This window comes from Heptranchias perlo, chromosome 20 (assembly GCF_035084215.1).
Source record: "Heptranchias perlo isolate sHepPer1 chromosome 20, sHepPer1.hap1, whole genome shotgun sequence".
NCBI lineage: Eukaryota > Metazoa > Chordata > Chondrichthyes > Hexanchiformes > Hexanchidae > Heptranchias > Heptranchias perlo.
In genome coordinates, this window is record NC_090344.1 from 25,095,173 (window position 1) to 25,117,841 (window position 22,669).

General features: G+C 44.4%; 3 non-coding genes across 3 annotated transcripts; all 3 read right to left on the reverse strand.

Annotated features, from left to right (window-relative positions):
- Positions 1-3,455: 3,455 nt before the first annotated feature.
- Positions 3,456-3,537, reverse strand: trnan-guu (transfer RNA asparagine (anticodon GUU)). Its single transcript has one exon. It is a non-coding gene; the product is annotated as a tRNA-Asn (tRNA).
- A 3,265-nt stretch (positions 3,538-6,802) lies between these two features.
- Positions 6,803-6,876, reverse strand: trnat-agu (transfer RNA threonine (anticodon AGU)). The gene has a single exon. It is a non-coding gene; the product is annotated as a tRNA-Thr (tRNA).
- Positions 6,877-13,105: 6,229 nt separating this feature from the next.
- trnav-cac (transfer RNA valine (anticodon CAC)) lies at positions 13,106-13,178 on the reverse strand. Its single transcript has one exon. It is a non-coding gene; the product is annotated as a tRNA-Val (tRNA).
- Positions 13,179-22,669: the final 9,491 nt, after the last annotated feature.

Below are 22,669 nucleotides of genomic sequence, written 5' to 3' on the forward strand. Positions count from 1 at the left end.
CCCTGTCTCTGTCTCTTGTCTCTCTGTGTTGTCCCCGATGGACTTCTCAGGCTTCCTTGATCGGCGATGGCTGATCTAACCGGCAACAATAGCAGAGAAGGGTAAAGAAAAAAAAAGACTGAGACAGTAGGAAAAGGAAAGGTACAACCCAGCTGATAAATTCATAGCTAATGTATCCACATTCATGGCTGTTCGCTCTCATAGTGAATGAAAGCAGCAATTTGAGTAAAGTGTACTTATGGTGGAGTGTAAACTATGACGGTGCCGAGACAGACGACAATGTAGTTTCAGAGTAATTCATTCTGTAAAGTGTTACTTGATAATAAAAGTCGTAGATTCAAAACGATTTTGATAAAGAGAGACTAATATTGTTGATTTGAAATAATTAGTGTAGAACCTGAAATTGCTCCACACGGTATATCGTACAAGAAAGCGAGTTTGAATGGCCATGGTGTTCTGAAAGGATGGCGGATCGGCTGCGTGGCAGCGAAATTTTACAGTGGCTGCACGGCTCTGTTGCCAGTTGATCTTTGGATCTGATTCTCGCTCAGGGAGTTTTACTGGCTCAAATCCCGGATGACCCCTGATGTGTCCCCGTTTTTGCTCAAAAATCACCAATTGGCTTCTCACATCTTATCAGCGATGCAAAAGGCAGGTTTGACTTATCTCCAGCCGAGCATGTTTGAACACCAGAGGGCAGAATGCAGAGGGTTTGTCCACGAAAGACACGTGGACGAAATGAAGATAATCTTTCAAGAAGTTGTACAGATTGAAGCCGGCACATGAATTTATCCCAATTCAGGCGATCTCATGGGTACAGATACAAAAGGTAAACGAAGCTGCATTGGCCTGGAACCAAACCCCTGGATTCGCCGTCGGCAGGCGAGGGTTCGACCCTGAACCACCAATGCAAACACGGCTGCAGGCTGCACGTGTAGCGTTGGATACAAGTCTGGAACATGCAGTCTGGCAGAGTTCCTGTGATGAGCCTGCGCAGTCTCCAACCGCGTGCTACCTGTGGGTGACCAAACGAGTGGGTCAAGCATGGTCTTGAAATTCACTGAGATTCGAAATCACTTCACACCGCCACTGTAAAATGGTTAAATCAATAAGAGCTGTAGTTACCAGGCAGTGTTTACTTCTCTCAGAAATAAAGTTATAATCCAGCCTCACATACAACTCTAAGATTTCACGACATGCGAAGAATTTCCTTTAAGCTGCAGCTTAAATTCTGTTCAATCACAGAATTGGAGATTTAAACTATTTTTCTTTTCATTTATCTCTCTGTCTCTGCGTTTCTTCACTTTCGGTGTTGCTCCCTAATGGACTTATCAAGCTTCCTTCAACGGCCAGGTCTGGAAACCCCGGATGGGAAAAGGCTGTCGGATCTTCGACCAATTGTTGGATTTCGACGGAATGAGTTTTGCTATTTTCCGTCTCCGTTTGCGGAAAATATAAACCCAGATGGGATTTCCCCTCCTCGGGTCCCGTCACCTTCGGGTAATGGGAATGAACCCGATCGATCACTCGGTCTTAATATCTGTATTCTCATTGTTTAACAATAAAATTACTGGGTTACAGTTATTTTCAGGACACATTTTAGAAATTAATACATAACAGACATATTCGAAAACTAGAAGCACGTGGGATTAAAGGGTCGGTGGTAACGTGGGCAAGTAATAGGCTGAGGGATAGGAGGCAGAGGTTAGTAGTGAACGGATGTTTTTCTGACTGGGGAGAAATATGCAGTGGAATCCCCCAGCGGTCGGCATCAGGACTATTGCTTTTCATGTTATATTTAAATGACTTGGATGTGGGAATAGGGAGTACAATTTCAAAGTTTGCGGATGATACAAAACTTGGCAACGGAGTAAATAGTGACGAAGATCACAGCAGACTTCAGGAGGACACAGATTGACTGGTGAAACGGTCAGTCACGTGACAGATTTAACGCCGATCAGTGTGAAGTGATGCACTTTTGGATGAAGAACATGGAGAGGCAGTATAATCGAAATGGAACAATTTATGGGGGGTTCCAAGAGCAGAGGGACCTGGGAGTTCATATTCATAAAACAGGGCAAGTTGATAAGGCGGTTAAGAAAGCGTATGGGATACTTGGCTTTGTAAATAGGGGCATTGAATACAAAAAAGGAAATCATACTAATCCTTACAAATCAGTGGTTAGGCCTCAGCTGAAGTATATTGTACAGGTCTGGGCACTGCACTTTAGGATAAAAAGGCATTGAAGAGGATTCAGAGCAGGTTGACCTGGATGATACCAGTGATGAGGGACTTCAGTTATATGGAGAGATTGGTGAAGCTGGGATTGTTCTCCTTACAGCAGAGATGGTTAACGGGAGACCTAATAGAGATATTCAAAATAGTGAGGGGTTTTGAAAGAGCAAGTAGGGAGAAACTGTTTCCGTCTGGCAAGTGGGTCGGTAACCAGAGATCACAGATTTAAAATAATTGGGAAAAGAACTAGAGGGGAATTGAGGAGAATTTTTTTCACACAGAGGGTTTGTTAAGATCAGGAACGCACTTACTGAAAGGGTGGTGGAAGCAGATTCCATGGGATCATTCAAAAGGCAATTGGACATAATTGAAGAGGACTAATTTGCATGATTATTGGGAACAATCTGGGGTGTGGGTCTAATTTGGACAGGTCTTCGAAAAAGCCGACACTGGCACGACGGCCGAATGGCCTCCTTCTGTGATGTAAGATTCTATGATTCGATGATTACCTTCTGAATCATTGTAATTGATGCTATTCAGCGTTGAGCAACCAAGAAAATTATAACCGTGATATTCGGCTTCTCCATTCCCTTATGAATATCGCAGCTTATAATGTCCAGGCGGGGGTGGGTCTGAATGGGGGATTGAGTGCGGAGATTGGAATGGAAGTCCAGCAGAATGAACGTGGCCTCATCAGTTTTTGTTACTTATCCAACCAGTTGCCCGAAGCAGGCGGTGAACCTTCTTCTCGAGAGAGGATCGTCATTTCAGTTCAGAAGGAAAAAGGTATCAAGAAAATCGGGTAAAACGCACACAGAATGATCCGGGGCTTTTTGCACATCCCTTTTAAACAGACACAGACACGGAATAATCCGGAACTTTCATGACGTCCCTTTTTAACAGACACAGACACGGAATGATCCGGGACTTACAGCACATCCCTTTTTAACAGACACAGACACTGAATGATCCGGACATAAATCATCATGATGGTACATACGTTTCTCTTAGGTTGAACATAAGATTTACTCTTTTTACAATGACACCACTGTACAATCTGATACTTCGCGACCTTACAATCTCAACACCTTCCTGGAAGGAACTGTTGCTGATTTCAGCAAATAATGCAAAACCCTCTGTCTGCCGTTTCGAGAAGGATGGGACTTTGACCAGACCTTCTGTGTGGATTGAAGGAGAGAAACAAAACTTAAACACAATAACGACGAGGATGGGACTCAAACCCACACGTGCACAGCACAATGGATTAACAGTCCATCGCCTTAACCTCTCGGTCACCTCGTCGCACGCAAAAATATGCGAAAGCCCCTTTATTCAAAATTAAAATACTGGCTATGTTGCCAACCTGAAATCAAAACTGTAAATGTGTATATCCTCAGCAGGTCAGGCAGAATCTTTAAATATAGAAACAGAGTTAACGTTTCAGGTCGATGGCCATCACATGATTATTCCAACTCACTCAACTTGCGCCTTATAGATGGTTGAACGGCTTTTGGAAATTAGAAGGTGATTCACTCGCCGCATAATATCCAGCCTCTGAACTGCTTTTGTAACCATAGTGTTCATGTGGCTGGTCCAGTTAAGTTTCTGGTTAATGGTAACCAATAGTATGTTAATGGTGGGGGATTCGGCGATGTTAATACCGAATCCCCACAGAAGAGATTTACTGTAAAGATTCCAGGGATGAGGGGCATAAGTTTCATGGATAGATTGGAGAAGCTGGGGTTGTTCTGCTTGGAACAGAGACGGTTACGAGGAGATTTAATAGAGGTATTCAAAGTGATGAAGGATCCAGACAGAGTAGAAAGAGATAAACTGTTCCTATTGGTGGAAGGTTCAAGGACCAGATAACATAGATTTAAGGTGTTTGGCAAAAGAACCAAAGGTGGCATGAAGAAAAACTTTTCTACACAGCGAGTGTTTAGGGTCTGGAATACATCGCCCTAGGGGGTGGTGGGGGCAGATTCAATAATTGTCTTCAATAAGGAACTGGATAAGTATTTGAAACGAAAGAAAATACAGGGCAACAGGGAAAGGGTGGGGGAGTGGGTCTATCTGGATTGTACTTGCAGAGAGCCGGCACGGACTCGATGTGCCGAATGGCCTCTTTTCGTGCTGTGACCTTTCTTTGATTCTATTCTATTTGTCGGAGGCGATGCAAAGCGACCGGAGCGTGACGTAAATCGACCTGCTCATGTACATTCTCTGATAATAAATCTTAGTGTGATGCAAAGAAGAAATTCATAATTATGGTCCATATCTTTTATATTATACTGACTATAAGAGGTACTCGGTTCACCAGGCCGCCATTGTGCACATTGGTTGAAACTTCACCTCGATCACCCCTTACAGTCCCAACACCTCCGTGTAAGATACAGTTGGGTGGTAATCCAGACTTTGCTGAATTGTTCAAACACCTGTAAAGCAGCAATGCGGAAAAGCACTTCTTACCAATGAAGGGTTTTTGGTGCGGCGGCCAAAATGAAAAGCTCTACAAATTTTGGCAGCAGTGCGATTCGCACCTAAATAATTCAGAAATGGAAGTCAGCATCTTAGACAACAAAGCTACTCACACACACGGCAAACCATTCAGTTCGGATGACAAAAGTCATCAAGCTGAAACATTACCTCTGGTTCTTTCTCCACAGGTGCTGCCTGACCTGCTCAGCGTTTTCAGCATTTTCTGTTTTCATTCTTGTGATTTCACAATGGCCGTTTTCCTGAAAACACCCAATTTGACCCAAGGACAAAGCTCGCACTTCACTTTCCCAACGCGCTTAAATTCGACTGTTTCCGAACAAAATCACCTCCGCGACGAACATTCAAAGGACCTTTCGCTCACGGCCAATCTCCTGTAATCGACACTTTTTCACCATTGCCGCTCTTTTCATTTCACCTCATTCCTTTACAATCGGACATTTCCACAGACCTATTACGATCAAGCGGAACATTTCCGACTTTCCTGCACCGTCCAGATTGCTAAAAGTGCAGCTTTCATCCGTCTTTCGCAGCTATGTCGCGCCGCCCGTCTCCACCGCAAATCAACTGCTCGGGGAAAAGCGCGAACGACCATGGAAACAAAATCCAGTTCTTCAGTTAACATCCCCCGTGTCACAAGATACCCCATGGAAATTTCACGGAAAAGTATGCGCTGTCCTTCCGAATGCCAGCCCTGCTTTCTTTGAGCTTGTCTCTGGAGCAGATCGAAATGTATCGACTGGTTTCAAGGCACAAATGAACATTGATGCGAACGGGACATGTGCCCCCGAGAAACAGCGGTCGATGCAGTGCAAACTTAAAGGTGTAAGAATGTGAAAGTGAGTGTTCGAGTACGCAAGGCCGCAGGAAAGTCTCAATGAAATAGACCATGATTGTGGAAGGAAGAAAAAGCTGGAGGCAGCGGCGGGTCTGAATTTTGGATCATCCAACAGAGACACATGAGAGAACAAAAACAGGATACAGACAAAGGTGCTGGCGCAGAAAGAAAAAGCACGAAATAAGAGGAATGAAATGAGAGTGAAAGAAAGAATGGGAGAGAGGGAGGTGAAAGGAAGAAAGAGAGAAAGAAAGATAGAAGGGAGAGACAAAATCAAGCGTGCAATACTCAGCCCGCAAATGGGCGCTGCTCCCAATCGGCTACACTTCGCCCCACAGACCCTCATCCCATTCATACCGTCCTACAATATACAGTCAATGCTGTGCAGTGAAACAGAGAGTTTAAAGGTAGAAAGACACTCACACCGTCCTCCAATCCACTGTCAATGCTGTTCAGTGAAACAGAGAGTTTCAAGGTATAAAGACACTCACACCGTCCTACAATACACTTTCAATGCTGTGCAGAGACAGAGAGTTTAAAGGTATAGAGATACTCACCTTTTTTTTTCAAAAGTAGCACATCCCAGGAATAAGAGAGAGCGTGAGTTTGCTCTCCTGGTGTCGCTGAGACTTGTCAGTCAAGAGTCCCCTCCTCCCAGTATTGGCTGTGGAGGAAGTACAGTGTAGATTTAATGGAATACCTTCAGCCTGACCGAGGTTATTCTGACTGGCCAGTAATTACTCGATCTACACCTTTCTCCCTTTTAAACAACGGTACATCTTTAGCAGTCCTCCAATCCTTCGGCATCACACCTGTAACCAGCGAGGATTGGAAAACGATGGTCAGAGCCTCCGCTATTTCCTTCCTTGCTTCTATTAACAGCCTGGGATATATTTCGTCAGGGCCCGGGGATTCAGGTGGAGTGATTTGGGAACTTTCATTTTCCAGTTTGCAAAAGTTTGCACCGCTGGTCAAGATCACAAGTCTCGGTCAGAATTAGGACTACTTCCGGGTTTAAACTTCAAATCGTGAATTACACCCCGACCCCAACGAGACCAGAAACAAGAACGTGTTACAGACACATTCTATGAGAGGTCTGTCTGAACAATGAAAGTGCGTTTTTGAGCAGTCATCTTGATATCTGTTCCCGCCTGAAACCTGAACAAATCCAAACACCACAGTGTTATTTTGTCGCTTAATTCCACAAATTAGGTGAAAATAATAAGTTGCATAAGGCACTGCTGGGAGTTGAACCCAGGATCCCCTGTTTACTAGACAGATGCTTTAACCAGCTAAGCCACAGCGCCAATTGGTGACAACCTGTTCACACCTCCTCTCAATAACATCTATCAGCGACACGTTATTGTCTGTTCGGGGTTCAGACCGTTTGATTTTGTCGATTTCGCTTGTCCGTTTACCTGTGCATCCCGATACTTCCTGCATTTTTTGGTGTGTTTATCTTTGTGTATCCATCAGTGCATTGATACACCGATGATTATGTGTGCTTGTGTTTGTTACATTAAATAAATTAGGGGATCAGACAATTCTCTCTCTGACAGTAAAGAACTAATGAGCCGAACTTTATTGCAAAGTATTATTTCTTGCGGTGCTGAAACTAAAATCCGGAAGAGGAACAATCAGGGAAAAGGAGAAAAACCTGTGAGGGAAAATGAGGACAACAATCAAGATTTTTACCAGTACATGAAGAGAAAGAAGGGTGACTAAGAGTAATGTGGGCCCTTTAAAGACAGATGGAGGTGATATTGTAATTGAATATCAGGAAATAGCAGAATTGCTAAATATTTACTTCACAGAAAAGGATGAGGATAACATACCAGAGACACGAGGACAACTGTAAATAAATCATGGGGATTCAGTACAAGTAAAATAATGGCAATGGAGAAAATAATTAGATTAAAGATAGACAAATCTCCAGGACCTGATCGTTACCACCCGAGGGGACGAAGGGGAATAGGCGAGGAAATTGTACATGCTTTAGTCATGATCGTTCAAACTCTCTTGATTCAGGAATTGGTCCTTTGATTGAAACATTGTCAATGTCACTCCATTATTTAGGATGGGTAGCAGAGATGAAGTTGGAAATTATAGACCCATTAGTCTGAAGTCCGTGGTGGGGACGTCACCAGTATTCGTTATTAAGGAAGGAATGCCTGAGCACTTGGATAAATATGAAGTAATCAGAGAGAACCAGCATGGATTTATAAAGGGTAAGTCAAGTCCAACAAAGCTAGTTGAACTTTTGGAAGATATATCTAACGTGGTAGATAATGGAGTGTCTATGGATGTTATATAATATTGAATTCCAGAAGGATTCGATGAGGTACCACAGAAGATACTGTTAACATAAATGGGAGCACGTAGAATTTAAAGCAACCTATCGAAACTTGTTGGCAGTTGGTTCGAAGGTGGGAGGAAGAGACCCGGTGTATAAATGACGTAGACGATGGAATAGACTGCCGCATATTCTGGCGATTTGGAGGAGGGGACCGAGTGTAACGTATCAAAGTTTGCAGATGATACAAAGATGGGAGGGAAAGTAGAGAGTGAGGAGGACATAAAAAACCTACAAGGGGATATCGACAGGCTGGGTGAGTGGGCGGAGATTTGGTAGATGCAATGCAATATTGGAAAATGTGAGGTTATGCACTTTGGCAGAAAAAAATCAGAAAGCAAGTTATTATCTTAATGGCGAGAAACTGGAAAGTACTGCAGTACAAAGAGATCTGGGAGTCCTCGTGCAAGAAAGTCAAAAAGTTAGTATGCAGGTGCAGCAGGTGATCAAGAAGGCCAACGGAATGTTGGCTTTAATTGCTAGGGGGATTGAATATAAAAACAGGTAGGTATTGCTGCAGTTATATAAGGTATTGTTGAGACCGCACCTGGAATACTGCATACAGTTTTGGTGTCCATACTTAAGAAAAGACATACTTGCTCTCGAGGCGGTACAAATAAGGTTCACTCGGTTAATCCCGGGGATGAGGGGGTGGACATATGAGGAGAGGTTGAGTAGATTGGGACTCTACTCATTGGAGTTCAGAAGAATGAGAGGCGATCTTATTGAAACATATAAGATTGTCAAGGGGCTTGATCGGGTGGATGCAGTAAGGATGTTCCCAAGGATGAGTGAAACTAGAACTAGGGGGCATAATCTTTGAATAAGGGGCTGCTCTTTCAAAACTGAGAGGAGGAGAAACTTCTTCACTCAGAGGGTAGTAGGTCTGTGGAATTTGCTGCCCCAGGAAGCTGTGGAAGCTACATCATTAAATAAATTTAAAGCAGAAATAGACAGTTTCCTAGAAGTAAAGGGAATTAGGGGTTACGGTGAGCGGGCAGGAAATTGGACATGAATTTAGATGTGAGGTTAGGATCAGATCAGCCATGATCTTATTGAATGGCGGAGCAGGCTGGAGGGGCCGATTGGCCTACTCCTGCTCCTATTTCTTATGTTCTTATGTTCTTATATCCATGTTTGTCGCTGACACCAAGTTAGGTGTCACAGTGAATATTGTAAATGGAAGCATAGGGAAACTGAAAGATTAAGTGAGTTGGCAAAATTGTGGCAGATGGAGATACAGAGAATTACGAAGAATGTATATCACGGAAACAGGCAATTCGGCCCAACTAGCTTATGCCGGTGTTTATGCTGCAGACAAGCCTCCGCCAACCCCTCCTCATCTAACCGTATGTGCAGACCCTTATATTCCTTTCTCCTCCATGTGTTTATCTAGCTTCGCCGTCAACGAATCCATGCTATTCGCCTAAACGACTCCTTGTGGGAGCGAATTGCACATTCTAACCACTCGCTGGGTGAATGTGTTCCTCTTGAATGCCATATTGAATTAAATAGTGACTACGTTATAATCATGGCCCCAATGATTTGGAGTCCCCGCATTCACAAGTACAAACACCTTATCTACGTCGAACCTATCAAACCCTTGCATAATCTTAAAGTCCGATATCAGGTCACCCCTCAGCATTCTCATTTCTATACAGAAGAGCCCCAGTCTGTTCAAACTTTCAAAATGGGCAAGTGTTAGCTCATCTACTTTCGACTGAAGTAAGATAGATCAGAGTATTTTCTAAATGGTGAGAATCTAGGAACTGTGGAGGGGCAGAGAGATTTAGGGGTCCAAGTACAGAAATCGCTAAAAGCCAGTGGAATGTTAGAAAAATGAATTTAAATGTCTCATGGCCTTTATTTCAGGGAAACCGGTATTCAAAGGGGGGAAGTATGTTCCAGATAGAAATCCCTGCTGAGACCCCATTTAAAGTATTGCATTCAGTTCTGGGCACCACCTCTCAGGAATGAAATATTGGCCTTGCAGAGGGTGCAGCGCAGATTCACCAGAATGACACCGGGGCTAAAATGGTTAAATTATGAGGTCAGGTTATGCGGAGGTCGGTCCTCATTTTTCTCTTATGAATCCGGCCCCATCCGTTTCCTGTTGACGGGAGCGCGTCTGATACAAAGTCAGTCAGAATCGGATGCAAATCACATCACGGTCACAGCGGGTCTGGGACTGGCGACTGGTTTTACATTGAGTCTTTTTTAAGGGATAGGCTGTACATTGTTTGTATAATAATAATAATAATAAGTTTGATACAATTAAGGTTTTTTTCGGTTATTTCCCATTTCCACCCTCACCAGTTTTATATAGTAACAGGTAACAATGTTTAAGGGATGTGATGTGCAGTGTTGGTGGAATCAGTGTAATTTAACTTGATACATTCAAGAATCTCTTGTCTATCCCAGGCTTTTACCTTATGTTTAGACCCTCACCTAGTTTAAAATCGGTCACTCACTGATATAAATAAACCAATAACAACCCCGAAACCTCAGCGGGTATATTTGTTCCGATAATTAGTGACGGTCGCAATTTCCATTGAAATTACAATCGGCAAATCCCAGAGGCTGTTTCGGGTTTGACAAACTGTGAAACAGATTGTTTTAAAAGCCGAAAAAAGGGAAAACCCGGTGGTAGATATAAAGTTTTATACATTATCTCTTTCTGTTTCAGATTTACAATTTCTCTTTGTGTGTTGCTGACAGGAGCGGCTATAATGGAGCCCAGTTACTGGGTAATGAGCTGCACGGAGACATTGGCCTGTGTTGCAGACTGGCTCGTTGGACCTGCTCATTTCGACTCATCTCATTGTCAGCAACGGGAAATTACTGAAATTGAGGCTGGTGAATAACTGCTCGAAATACCAATCCTCTCCACCACTGGGGACTGAATCTTCCGACAAACAGGGATTTTCAATCGTGCAAGTTTCATTCACCTATTCTTCTCTTCGTTTCCCTGATCTGATTGGTGCGCCTTTCCCTTCAATTCAGGACTGATAGGAAAAACTCGATTTTACAGTCGATTTTCGGGTCATGACGTATAGTGATATTTCAAATAATTGAAATCGACCTTTATCAATCCCAATATCGTCACCTACACGTTTGACAAACGCAAAGCGGCTTCAATCACGGTTTTGCTGACACAACTCGTTCAAAGATACTGTCGGTAATTGGTGGGTCTTTCAAGTCATGACACGAACGTAACGGTTCGCACTGCCGTTTTCCCGAAGACACTTCAGATTCATGTGGAATGATTTCGCTTTGGGGGTTAAAACCATTCCCTCTTCACAAATCCGCGTTTGACCCCGTGTCTTTTAATATTTTTGATAAGCGATACCAAATCGGTTTGCCCCGTAGTTTTACTTTTTAAATATTACAGATAAGCGGAGCACTTGAGCTGTCACAGCTGTGACTTTGACTTTTCTCCCTCTCCTCTCGATCTCACCGGCAACTGTCACGAACCACAATCTTCTGTCACACTTCTCCATCAGAAAGTTCCGAGCCTCGGTTTTCAAATGAAATAACGCCCATCGCTTCAATCAACGACATCCCACGGAGAGTTTCCCAGTTTCGTCTCACACTTTCCCCAAATCCTCCTTAAAGTACCATCAAAAATTGTCCCTAAGTTAATAATAATATAATTAAAAGTTCTTATCTTCTGGGGTTTTGTTTCAGATTCCACGGCTTTTAAAGGCCACTGCGGATATTTATCGAAGTGCATCTTGATTGGAGGCTTCTTGGAGAAATCGGAGAAATATCTCAAAGCTCTTGTAGCGCAAGCGGTCAGCGTGCGGCACTTTTATCAGCTTCAGAAATGCCCAGGTTGTGAGTTTCAGCCTCACCGAGAACAGTCGAACATTTAATCCGAACATTTTGACCGGAGTTCAAGGTACAACTGGTCTGTTCCGTCACGCATCTGCTTCTTAGTGTTCCCATGTGGGCACTTGGGTTCCTCTGGCCTCCCGTCTTACAACAGTAGGTGCGAGTTTACTTGTTTACAGGGGGAGAGGGGGCGATTAGCGTCAGCTGATATGGCAAAGGCGCCGGTGCGAAATCTTTAAATCTGAAGAACCAAACACACAATTCTTCTTTTCGTTAAGCGGATATTCATCGGGTGGAAGTTTCGTGTGGGGAAAATTTGGAAGGGAAATCAGCTGCCTGGTGTCACTGTGTAACGGGTGAAATTATTCAGCTTCCAGATGTTAATACATGAAAGGTCGAGAGGCCTTTTCCAACTCCCGTGTGGGGCAAGTTTAGCTTTTCAGCCACTGGATAAAGGGTTATTTTAATTGGTGCTAACGAATGACAGGACATTTGGCACAAACAAGAAGAATTGTAAACTCAAGAGTTCACTGTCCATGTTTCTTACCTCTTGTTCAACAGAAACAAGGATTCTCCTCAACACGTTACTGAGAATTTTATAAAAGGGATCTTCAACTCAGTTCGACGTTCACGAAGGTTAATTCAGAGTCCTACCATAAATTTGTACAATGGATCTTTTTCGTATATTGAGCCTGGGTCGCTCAGTCGGTAGACTCTGAGATTTCTATAAGCGGCTGGTGATTTGAGTGTGCAGAAATCAAATCCTTGTTCAGGCAATAAACTTTGAAACAGCTGGCAAGTATCTATGTTTGCGGGACAAATGATGCCTGCGATGTGTTGTCAAAGCTTCGGTGGTATATTGTTTCCCAGGGATCGGCAGTATTGCGCTGTCTGAGGCGGTATTTGCGGCCTTCCGCCAGCAACCTGTGATTGGAGGGAGCGGGGCCGGACAGGCGGCCTGAATGTCGTTGCTGTCGTGGCCGCACTCAATCCGGGAGCTGGGGAACATCGAACTTCGAAAAACGGATGTGTTTGTTGCCGCGGTTGCCATGCTGTTTAGAACTATAGTTATTAACCGAGGCAGCTCTTCAGGGTCCTTTAAAAATCTCTCACAAATCAACAAAAACCAGTCGCATTGAGTAGCTTTGAGAGGAGATTTCTGCACAGGCAGGGCAGGAAACTGAAGTGAGGGAGATATATTTTCGGTATCTGTGTAATGTTTGAGTGTGTGCAGAACTGGACAGAGAAAGGAAAATATACCGGTTCTGTATTTTATTCATATTTCACTACAGAGTGAAATCTTGCGTGTTTTCATATTTATTGATTTTTAGTGGATGACGTTTTGAAAATGTTTCCGCCCGGTTTCGAACCGGGGACCTTTCGCGTGTGAGGCGAACGTGATAACCACTACACTACGGAAACTCTGCTGTGCAAACGGTTATACGAAATGCTCGGAAGATAGTTGCCGTCTTCAAATGTTCTCAGTGCTGGGAGACGGGGCCGGGTCCCATTCAGGGGATTAACTTTTACAAAATAGTTTGTTGTATTAATTTCGCAAAACTCATTAAACTCAGTAAAAAGACGAATAGTTGTTCAAATCGCCATTAATCAACCAATAACTTTCTGTTTCAGACTGACGGAAATCCAGCATGTTTTTCATTCATTCATTCACCAGGCTGAATATGGAAAGTTCAGAGGGGAAGTGAAAAAGGAAATGACGGGCAAAGAGAGAGTGTGAGAATAAACTGGCGGCCAACATAAACTGGCATGTAAACATTAAACGGGCAGTAGGAGCCGTACTCTGATAAGGGACCATAAAGGAGAGCTATTCATGGAGGCAGAGAGGATGGCAGAGATATTATATGAATACATTGTATACGTCTTTACCAAGGAAGAAGATGCTGCCAGAGTCTCGGTAAAGGTAAATACAGTTGAGATCCTGAATGGGCTAAACATTGATAAAGAAGAGTTACTTGGAAGGCTAGCTGTACTTAAAGTAGTTAAGTCACCCGGTCCGGATGGGATGCATCGTAGGCTGCTGAGGGAAGGAAGGGTGGAAATAGCAGGAGGTACTGACCATAATCTTACAAACATCCACAGATACGGGGGTGGTGCTAGAGGACTGGAGAATTGCAAACGTTACATCCTTGTTCAAAAAAGGTTGTAAGGATAAAGCCAGCATCTATATGCCAGTCAGTTTAACCTCAATGGTGGGTGAACCTTTAGAAACGATAATCCGGGACAGAATTAACAGACGCTTGGACGACTGTGGATTGATTAGGGAAAGCCGGCATGGGTTTGTTGAAGGCAAATCGTGTTTAACTAACATGATAGAGTTTTTTGTTGAGTTAACAGAGAGGGTAGATGAAGGCAACGCAGTTGATGTGGTGCATATGGACTTTCAAAAGGTGTTTGATAAATTGCAGCATGGTAGGCTTATCAGTAAGATTGAGGTCCATGGGTCAAAGGGGGCAGTAGAAACATGGATGCAGAATTGGATAAGGGACAGGAAGCAGAGAGTAGTGGTGATTGGTTGTTTTTTGGACTGGAGGGAGGTGTACAATGGTGTTCCCCAGGTGTCAATGCTGGGACCACTGCTTTTCTTGATTTATATTAATGACTTGGACTTGCTTGTACAGGGCACAATTTCAAAATTTGCAGATGACACAAAACTTGGAAGGGTAGTGAACAGTGTGAAGGATGGTGACAGACTTCAAGAGGTGAAATATTGGCCTGTGTCATGGGCGGACAAGTGGCAGATGAAATTTAACACAAAAAATGCGAAATGATACATTTCGGTAGGAAGAACCAGGAGAGGCAATATAAACTGAAGGGCGCAACTCCAAAATGGGTATAGGCCCAGAGAGATCTGGTGGTTTATGTGCACAAATCGTTGAAGGCTTCAGAGCAGGTTGAGAATGCGGTTGAAAGGGTATACGGGATCCTGGACTTCATAAATAGAGGCATCGAGTAAAAAAGTATGGAAGTCATGATGAACCTTTATAAAACACTGTTTCGGCCACAACTATGGTATTGTGTCCGGTTCTGTGCACCGCAGTTCAGGAAAGATGTGAAGGCCTTACAGAGGGTGCAGAAGAGATTTACTCGAATGATTGCAGGGATGAGGGAATTTAGTTACTTGGACAGACTGGAGAAGCTGGGGTTGTTCTCGTTGGAACAGAGAAGGTTGCGGGGAGATTTGATAGAGGAATTCAAAATCATGATGGGTCCAGACAGAATAGATAGAGAGAAACTGTTCCCAATGGTAGAAGGGTCGAGAACCAGAGGACATAGATTTCAGGTGATTGGCAAAAGAACTAAAGGTGACATGAGGAAAAACGTTTTTAAATAGCGAATGGTTAGGATCTGGAATGCATTGCCCGAGGGGGTGGTGAAGGCAGATTCAAAGGCAACTGGATAATTGCTTGAAAGGAAAAAAATGCAGGGCTACAGGGAAAGGGCGGGAGAGTGAGACTAGCTGGATTACGATTGCGCGGAGCCGAATGGCCTCCTTCCGTGCTGTAAACATTCTACGATTCTATGAGATTTGAGCGTCGCTGGCAAGGTCAGCATTTATTGGCCATCCCTAATTGTGCTTGAGAAGGTGGTGGTGATCCAGCTCCTTGAACCGCTAAAGTCCGTGCGGTGAAGGTTCTCCCACAGTGCTGTTGGGAAGGGAGTTCCAGGATTTTGACCCAGCGACAATGAAGGTACGGCGATATATTTCCTAGGCAGGATGGTGTGTGACTTGGAGGGAAACATGCAGGTGGTGTTGTTCCTATGTGCCATATGCCCTTGACTTTCTAGGTGATAGAGGTCGCGGATTTGGGTGGTGCTGTCGATGAAGCCTTGGCGAATTGCTGCAGTGCATCCTGTTGATGGTACACACTGCAGCCACGGTGCGCTGGTGGTGAAGGGGGTGAATGTTTAGGGTGGTGGATGGGGTGCCAATCAAGCGGGCTGCTTTGTCCTGGATGATGTCGAGCTTCTTGATTGAAGCTGGAGCTGCACACATCCAGGCTAGTGAAGGGTATTCCGTCACACTCCTGACTTGTACATTGTAGATAGTAGAAAGACTTTGGGGAGTCAGGAGATGAGTCACTCGCCGCACAATACCCATCCTCTGACCTGCTCTTGTCGCCACAGTATTTATGTAGCTGGTCCAGTTAAGTTTCTGGTCAATGGTGACCCCCAGGCTGTTGATGGCGGGGAATTCGGCGATGGTAATGCCGTTGAATGTCAAGGGGAGTTGGTTAGGTTTTCTCTTGTTAGAGTTGGTCATTGCCTGGCACTTGAATGTTATTGCCACTCATCAGCCCAAGGCTGAGTGTTGTCCAGGTTTTGCTGCACGCGGGCACGTCCTGCTTCATTAGTAGAGGGATTGCGAATGGAATTGTACACTGTGCAATCATCAGCGAACATCCCCATTTCTGACCTTATGATGGAGGAAAGGCTATTGATAAAGCAGCTGACGATGGTTGGGCGTCGGACACCGCCCTGAGGAACTCCTGCAGTGATGTCCTGGGGCTGAGATGATTTGCCTCCAACAACCACTACCATCTTACTTGGCGCCAGGTAAGGTTCCAGCCACTGGAGAGTTTTCCCCCTGATTCCCGTTGACTTCAAATTTCCTAGGGCTCCTTGAAGACACATCGGTCAAAGGGTGCCTTGATGTCAAGGGCAGTTGCTCTCACCTCACCTCCGGAATTTAGCTCTTTTGTCCAGGTTTGGACCAAGGCTGCAATGAGGTCTGTCGCCGAGTGGTCCTGGCGAAACCCAAACTGAGCATCGGTGAGCAGGTTATTGGTGAGCAAGTGCCGCTTGACAGCACTGTCGACGACACCTTCCATCACTTTGCTGATGATTGAGTGCAGACTGATGGGGTAATAATTTGCCGGATTGGCTTTTTCCAGCCTATTATGAACAGGACATCCCTGAACAATGCTCCACTTTGTTGGCTTTCCACCTTGGTTAACAAGTGACAGTCTAAACTTAAATGAGTTTGCTGTGTTTTCCCTGTGTTGAATTGTCACCCGTTCTCATTTTACAGGCGGTATTTTAGGACTTGGTTAAAAATGTTCCGTGCTTGTGATACAAGTAGTCTGGATTCCCACCTTAGTAATACAGAAGGGCAACGGCTGCTCCACTCTATCATACAACCCCAACTATTGCCGCCTCAGCTAAAGTACATGAACTAGTGCCCCCCACTCTTGTACAACCTCAAGTGAGTTGATACAAAGAGTGTGTGTTTGTTTGACTGTGATGTTTATGCAACAGCATCCGCCATTCTTTCCGTTGCTATGGAAATTTTGTTAGAGACGAAAATCGAATCCCACCCTGACAGTCCTGAAGCATCAATGTCCGGACTCAGTGCACTCGGCCATGCTCTATGTCAGTGTTGTCCAAGAGAAATTGCTGACTAGCCGCAGGTCTGGCTATGGTGGCATTGTTTAAGTCACATGAACGAATTTTAGCAGAAAACATCTTGCACGCGCACAATATACAGTGAGATGTACTTCATATGTGTCTGTTTCATAACAAACATCTCCCACCATTCAGTTACCGAGGAAGTAAAGGACTCACAACGATCAAAAACATTCGCACTCTGCTTTTCACCATTTTATCAACAACACACAAAAAGTTTAAAGTCCACATGCGAATATGAGTATTGAGACCATAGGCCTAAAGACCGTGTCCATGACTCATTTTTATTTAATAATCGCAATTGCAATGAGCCACATCTGGATTTCCATTTCGCCAGATCAGTCTCGTGGCAAAGGAATTGGAACAACTGGTCAATGCCACAATGGATTGATTCCACGGGCCGTGTTCTACTGACCCCAAACACTAGACATTCTTACAACAAATAAAAACAAACCTGCCGGGGACGGATGTCGGGTTGGTTTTCTGGAAGTAGCAAATCAACTGTGCAGAAAAATAAACACCTCCAGCCTAAGGCACAAGAAAGAATTTCGTACAAGCAAAGGACTGATTGTGAAGATTGAGGATTCAAAACCACAACACCAGGGAAACTGCGATCTGAATACAGCGACCTCAACCGCTGGCTCACCCTGACTCCAGAATCTCTAATTTACTGACCCCGATTTTCTCAGTGAGGCCCAATGGCAGTTTCACTCTCTCTGATTCTCGCTAAATCCTGCTGGAAGGCCGAGTGATCAGTATATAAACTCCCCAGAGTTTCCTCTGCCTGTGCTCGGTGTATGGGGACGTTTGGTCGGGCCGTGGTATCCAGTTTCCCAGGGAAGGGCAATAATGCTCGGTCTGAGACTGCATTCGCTGCTTTCCATCGGCAGCCGGTGATTGGAGAGGGCAGGGCCGGACAGGCGGCCTGAATGATGCTGCTGTCACGGTCTCGCTCACTCCGGGAGCTGGGGAACAGCAAAAAACTGATGGGATTGTTGCTGCTTCTGAGATGCGGCTCAGAACTGCTGTTGTTAACGGAGGCAGCGCTGCAGGATCCTTTAATGATCCCTCACAAATCAACTGAAACCTGTCGGAATGTGAATACCATTTTACTTTTCCAAAGTAAGGGGAGTGACATTCATCACGGAAAAATGGGAAACAGTTTGCCTCTCGCTCACTGCAGAAATATCCACGTCACAGCGAGACAGCTCTCCGGCAAACCGTGAGTCTTCTCTTCGGACCTGGTCTGTCAAGAAGAATTCTGATCACCTTGAAGCCAATCTCGGTTTTTTATTTATTGTTCGTGTGCCTGCTCTCCGACCGCAGGCGAAATGTTGGAATATCAGCCGTGCTCAGCTGATAGCAGCACTTTAGAAACCCGGCAATGCGAGACAATGAATGTTAAGGTAACAGTCACCCTCTGTGAGTGGAATTGAACCACCAACCATTATTAATTAACAGGAACCAATTGCGCTATAGAAACACGACGTCTTGCGCACTGAACCATTAATTCACCGAGCGAAAGCTTCAGCTTGTAGTGATCAATGTAACAGCGGTCTTACCATCAGTTTACTTTTCCAAAATAAAGGGTGTGCAGCTTGCACGAGTGAAAATCTGTGCTGTGTTATTTCTGAACTTCAAACTCCCCTTGCCCCGAAATGTCTGTATGTCTGTATGTTGGAAGACTCAGTCACCCAATGATAGACAACATTGAATTTTCGAGCTGTTATTCACCATCCTCTATTTCAGTAACGTTCTGGTTTGCTGAAAATGAGATGAGTTGAAATGAGAAGGTCCAACGAGCCGGTGTCTACAAAGTTGTCTCTTGCACTTCCAGTGAAACGGACGGCAGTTTTCTCTTTTAAACCAGTGGTTATGATGTAAATGTGCCCGAGAAAGACAGGATTACAGCGGGTGACTCTGGGCCAGAGTAAAGTTCAATTAAAATTTATGATTGCCGAGTGGCTGGACTGTGGATTTATCCCAGTTTGAACTCGGTGAAGTTACAAATCTAACGACAAGAGTTTGGGCTGGAGACGGAATAGACTAAATAAGCAAATTTAATTACGCTGATTCCATAAACATTGCACACCACAGCCCTTAAAAATTGAGACCTGTTTCTATATAAAACTGGAGAGGGTCTAAATAGAAAGTAACAGAAAAAGCCATTCATTGTATTACACTGAATTATGCTGATTACACAAACTTTGCACACCACACCCTCCAAACATTGATACCTGTTTCTATGTAAAACTGGAGAAGGTGTAAATAGAAAGTTACAGAAAAAACAACATTGGGGTATCAAATTTAATTACACTGATTCCACAAACATTGCTCAGCACATCCCTTAAATACTGATATCTGTTTCTATATAAAACTGGAAAGGGTCTAAACAGAAAGTAACAGAAAAAAAACATTGATGTATGAAATGTAATTTTGCTTTACTGCGCAAATGCTGAACAGCCAATCCCTCAAACACTGTCCCGACATAAAATCAGTCGCAGAGCCCTGAGCCGCAGTGAAAATGCTGCGACCCAACGTCATTCAAACACTCAGTCTTCGGATCTGAAGTCAAATGCTGCAGTTCTGCCACCAGCTCCACAGGAAACTTGTGGATCCGAAATCCATATGGATGGCGATCGGTACTGACCACCACCGCGCTTCTGGGAGTGCAGGGGACGAAAGCAGCAGCCAACCACACTTCCTCACCAAAAGCGCAGGAATCCTACTCCTGAGAGATTCACTTCTTTTAACGTTGTTTGGATTCAGTGAATTGCGATATAATTCAATCTTTAATTGCCCTCCGCTCTGTCAGTTCAGGATTTTATTTCAACCGATAATTGGAGTTCTGTTTTACAGAGTGCCGGTTGTTGAAGCATTTCTCAGTCCCACTATTACCATTAATAACACTTTTTGCTGCTAACTTCTGTTTGATACAAAGCACCGGTCCTGTGAAATTGATCAGCGGTTGCACCAGGTTACTGGTGTGATAAACACTGAGCATTTTTAAAAATACTTACCGTGTTGCGGTTTCTGTATTATCGCGATTATTACGTTTGCCTCACATGCAAAAAGCCCCCGATTCGATCCCGGGCAGAATTTTTTCATTATATTGGAACTTGCTCCAGATGTACCTCCAGGGGTGAGTTTCTTCTCCTGTGTTGATAGGTCGACAATTGGCTGTTCCTGTTCAATTTAACAACGGCTGCACCAAACTCCTGGTCTCATACACACTGAACATTTCCAAACAGTCTCCTAAAATGCAGTCGGAAAAGCGTTTCAAATACAAAACAAATCATTATTAAACTAGTGAGTGTCATTCGGTAACCATGTTAGGGTTTCTTTCAGTCTGCAACAAAATGTTATAGGTTGGTTAATGGTGTTTACAGAAATATTCCTCTGTTCGTAGAGTTTATTTGGTTTCATGTAATTAATTATATCAGTGTAAGCGCCGAATCATAACCACGAGCCCACCAGGCACCTGTACGGACAGTTCACCCAATCCGGTTACTTTGATCATCTGCCCTAATCTGGCAGAACAAAACAATAGGATGAACAGCCCTTGCCTGTGAAAATGTGTCCTCTCCCCTTAATCAAACTAATATCTGCAATTGATGGACTGGAGCGAATTGCGCTCGAAGCAGTTCTGGAAAATGCGCAATGCAGCCGCACAGGAATTCCAAATGAACTCTCCGTGGAGGAAACGGAGTGACAGAAGCAGAAGGAGATGCCACGTGAAAGATTTGGGCCCAGACCTGCTGCATGAGACTTTAAATGTTGTCAGCCTTTAACTGTAGCTCACAGTGTGAGAACAGTCATTATTATCATTAGCCTTTTATGTATCTTCTTGCACTGCATCTCTTCAATAGCCCCGGCTTATCACAGCATCGCTTGCTGCAAATTAAATCCCAGTGTGAAAACATATACGATTTCAAACCTAAGCAAAGTGTTTGAGATTGGAAGGAGAGTGCGAGTGGGGATCATGGGCCTGGGGGGCAGTGAGATCATCTCTGAATGCTAAGATATTCCGCAAAGCAAAGAAGCAGGGAGATGAGACCTTTGCGTCTATTTTTCCCGGTATGTGCAAAATCCATCCCTTCTCAATGGCCAGCACCATCCTTTCCCTCTCCCTGCTGACCAGGTCAAGATGGGTTTCATGTATTCGCTGTGTTTGCATCAAGCATCTAATTCAACTGGCAGCTGGAGGTGCAGAGGAAGCAGGAAGGAAAGAAGATTCAGAAACAGGAGATTCCACGTGAAACGGGCCGAATCTGGTGTGTGCCAGTTGCTTCAAATGATCCACGGCAGCCCTGCGTCGCCTCACAGATTTCCCAGGAGCTGCATCGATTCGGCCCGTGCGTGCGTGTATTTTGGAAATGGAAACAGAGACATCCGCTGCTTGTGGGAGTATTTCACCTCAATTTTCCATTTCACGCGCAGGCCTATCCGCACTCGGTACTGTCATGGCCTGAACACGTCTTTCGTGTTCTCACAGAAAATGCCACTTTTGCGAGCAGCTTGTCTGGACTGGACTGCACTGAGCTGGGACACTGGGAGCATTCAATGAATGAAATCAGCACTTCAAACAGAAAACATTCTTCACTCACTCATCCTCATACATTCGGGTCTCCATACTTGAATTATTCTTTCATTTATTGGAACATAGGAACATGAGTAGGCCATTCAGCCCCTCGAATATCCAGGTTCATACATCCTTCCTGAGGTGGGGTGCCCAGAATTGAATGCTGTCCTCCAGATGGGGTCTTGCCAGAGCTCTGTGCAGCTTTAACATAACTTCCACCCCTTGGTATTCCAGCGCTCATGAGATAAACGGGGAGAGTGAGAGCTCAAGATGGAAAGCGAGAGTGAGCAAATGGGAGAGAGAGAGAGGACGATGCATTGCACAAACCGTCGCTGTGTCGCTTTCTCAGGAGCTGCTTTGAATCTCCACTGAGCTTTTGAACCACTTACTGCACCGCAGCAAAAGTTCCAAAGCAGCATATGGGGAACGTGAAATAACCTAATCGATAGCCGATTTGTGGCGCCATGGGTAGCACGTGGGACTTCTGCTAATCACTGCAAATGTTGTGTGTCCAAATCTCACCATCGTTGAATTTTAGCTCAGGGTTCGGTGATTTCGGCGCTGGGAAGTGAAATTTTGCATCAAAACCTCAACAGGATCATTAATGCTCTTCAAGGAAGGGAAACAACCCCCTCCACTTCCTCTGATACAAGTGGCTCCAGTCCCACCCGAATTTATAATGCTTAATCCATTCTGAGCTGGATTGGCGAAACACTCTCAAGAAGGAGGCTCATCATCTGCTCACCGCAAAAGTCAATCTGCTGAACTTCCGGTTCTATCAGACTGCATGTTCCATCAGACAGGTTTCCAACTGGACAAATGCATCCGGCTGCCGTGCAAGCATTGGTGCTTCAGGGGTAGAATTCTTGCTTGCAGTAATTCTATGCTGTAGAAGTAGCTCCTGAAG